This window comes from Bombina bombina, chromosome 1 (genome assembly GCF_027579735.1).
Source record: "Bombina bombina isolate aBomBom1 chromosome 1, aBomBom1.pri, whole genome shotgun sequence".
Classification (NCBI taxonomy): domain Eukaryota; kingdom Metazoa; phylum Chordata; class Amphibia; order Anura; family Bombinatoridae; genus Bombina; species Bombina bombina.
The window spans coordinates 805,938,393-805,942,092 of record NC_069499.1 but is presented as its reverse complement, the minus strand read 5'-3'; positions in this window follow the sequence as shown (position 1 = coordinate 805,942,092).

Here is a 3,700-nt window from a genome sequence, read left to right as displayed (position 1 = left end):
TGGCATACATCAACCAATCAGAATAAAGGGTTTTTTTTTTTTTTTTTGTTTGTTTTTTAAACATGCTTTATTTGTATGTAACACTACATTATGAAAGTGAATTTCTGACTAAACAGTTCATTTGTATTATTATTTTTTTCTAGCAGATTTAACAACATTTAATTAAATGTAAGTTATTCTCTTGGATATACAGCAATATTTAACTTTAAAATTGGGGTGACCAACAATAATGCAGGACTGTTTATATCTCCAAAAGCAAAAGGGAACAGTCTTAAAGGGACATGCACACACAGCCTTTAAATAGACAGCTCATGTCACACACAGTCTTAAAGGGACAGATCACAGTATGTGAACCTTGCACGCTCTAAGTCTTAAAGGGGCAGGCACACACAATGCACACAGACTTAAAGGGACATGAAACATTTTTTTCTAACGTTTCAGATAGAGAATACAATTTTAAACAACATTCCAATTTATTTCTATTATTTAATTTGCTTCATTCTTCAGATATCCTTTGTTGAATAAATATCAATGCGCATGGGTGAGCAAATCATCAGCTACTGAGCCTATTTAGATATGCTTTTGAACAAAGGATATCAAAAGAATGAAGAATATAAGATGATGGAAGTAAATTGGAAAATTGTTTAAAATTGCATGCTCTTTCTTAATCATGAAAGAAAAATTGTGAGTTTCATGTACCTTTAAGGGGACAGCACACCACATGCATGCAATTATGGTAAAGGCACACAAGAAACACTTAGTCTTAAAGGGATAGGCACACACACATTTTGCACACAGCCTTTAAAGGGACCGGCACACACACACAACACATACAGACTTAAAGGGGCAACACACCACAAGCATGCAATTTTAATGGCACAGGCAAAAAACAAACCAAGGAACACTGCGACTTAAAAGGATAGATGCAACACAATGCACACAGCCTTTAAAGGGACAGACACTCACACAATGCACACAGACTTAAAGGGGCAACACACCACACATGCAATCTTAATGGCAAAGGTGCACAAGCACCCAAGGAACACAGTCTTAAAGGGATAGGCGCAGACACACATAATGCACACAGCCTTTAAAAGAAACATGCACACACACACAACGTACACATACTTAAAGGGACAGCACACCACACGTATGCAATCTTAATAGTACAGGCACATAACCACCCAAGAAACACTCGGTCTTAAAGGGGTATGCATACACACAGCTTTTAAAGGGACAAGCACACATAACACACACAGACTTAAAGGGACAACAAACCACACGCATGCAATCTTAATGGTACAGATGCACAAGCACCCAAGGAACACTCAGTCTTAAAGGGATAGGCGCAGACACACATAACGCACACAGCCTTTAAAAGGAACATGCACACACACAACGTACACATACTTAAAGAGGCAACACACCACACACATGTAATCTTAATGGTACAGGTTTACAAGCACCCACGGAACACTCAGTCTTAAAGGGACAGGCACACACACAATGCGCACAGCTTTTAAAGGGACAGACACACATACACAACACACACAGACTTAAAGGGGCAACACACCACACGCATGCAATCTTAATGGTATAGGCGCACAACCACCCAAAGAACACTCAGTCTTAAAGGGGTAGGCATACACAAATAATGCATACAGCCTTTAAAGGGACAGGCACAACACACACAGACTTAAAGGGATAACAAACCACATGCATGCAATCTTAATGGTAAAGGTGCACCCAAGCAACAATCAGTCTTAAAGGGATAGGTGCAGAAACACAACACACACAGCCTTTAAAGGAACCGGCAGACACAACACAGACTTAAAGGGGCCACACACATGCAATCTTAATAGTACAGGCGCACAACCACCAAAGGAACACTCAGTCTTAAAGGGGTAGGCATACACACAATGCACACAACCTTTAAAAAGGGACAGATCACCGTATGTGCACACACACAACCTTGCACTCTCTCAAAGCAATGCACTCAGCCTTAAAGGGTCAGGCACGTACACTGATGCACACAACTCACTCAGCCTTTAAAGGGACTTTAAACACTTGTCCTTAGGATTTTGTGTTTTTTTATTCATAAAGTTTTTTTAGTTTTTAAAATGCAAATCCCTTTTTTTTTTATTATAGGTGTTCCAATTTGTGTTTTTTTTACATTTACTTGTGCTTTCTGAGCGCTCCATGCCGAATCCGTGCAGACATGGCTGTGAGTGGACAAAACCGGAAGTCTGTGCTTATTGTTGTGAGCGCACAGGAATGTAGACATCGCGCTCACAGCATAACTAAAAAACTACTGCTGCTATAAAGTTTGCAGCTATTATCTTTATTTTTTTTCTCAAGAATATCTTTTAAACTGGCATCAGCTAGTGTTTGCTACATAGCTATAGCTAATACACTTGTAAGCTAATCATTCTTTTTTACTCTGTTCATAATGTAAAATTCATTCTTGTGGTGTGAGGGAAAGAGGGATGGGTAGGGATCGCCCAATACACTGTTCCAGCTCAGCGAGGCGGCTGCTGTCTCAAATGTATTCTGGTATCTTCAACACTAAGCTGTGTCACCCTTCTACCCCTCTCCTTTCTCTCCAAGCCGGGGTCCCGCTCAAGCCATACATTTTTTTTCTTCTTTCCTATACCTTTCAGAGTTTGTTTAGATCGGACCCTTTGTAAATCTTCTCCTTAGTTTTTGATTTGTGGCTTTGACCAGCAGCTCACGCTCTCTGTGCTCCTCATGTTATAGCATCAGTGTCTAATTAGCAGGTATTAGGAAGATCATAAAAGATACTGTAGGGAATGCTTCATTTGTCTTGTTTAGGAGTAGGGAGAGGTCAGCTATAGTGTAGGGTTCTGTGCACACCATGGATAATAATGATCAGGCAGCCATATGATCATTATTATCCATGGTTTGCACAGAACAGAACACTACACTATAGCTGACCTCTCCCTACTCCTAAACAAGACAAATGAAGCACTCCCTACAGTATCTTTTATTAAAATCTAAACATAAATGGTAAACATAAATGATAATTACATGGAAACAGAAGGTTTTTAGGGTCTCTTTAAAAAGACAATTTACACCACACGCACACAATCTTATTGTAAAGGAGCACAAATACCCAAAGCACACAGTCTTAAAGGAACAGCTGATACCATGCACAGTCTGAGAGGCAAACACAAGTCTGTGTATCCTTCAGACTAGTACCAGGCTCCTCTCCCCTGGACTCCTCCTCAGGCATTAAAGGGACATAAAACTCAACATTTTCTTTCATTATTCAGATAGCGCATGCAATTTGAAACTTTCTAATTTACTTCTATTATCTAAACTGTTTTGTTCTCTTGAATTCTTTTATTAACAGGGATACCTAGGTAGACTCAGGAGATGCTGATTGTTGGCTGCACATATATGTCTCATGTTATTGGCTTTCCAATGCTCCTAGTAATGCATTGCTGCTGCTTCAACAAAGGATACCAAGAGAATGAAGCAAATTAAATAATAAAGTAAACTGGACAGTTGTCTAAAATCGAATCATGAAAGAAAGATTTCAACATCCTTGTCCCTTTAAGGTCTAATTGATCTTTTATGCCTCCTTAAAAGGTACAGGACACCTTACTGCAGCATGAACAAAAATCACTCTCTTTTGACAAAAGCCTTTTATGATACTACCCCTGTCACATAAATTACA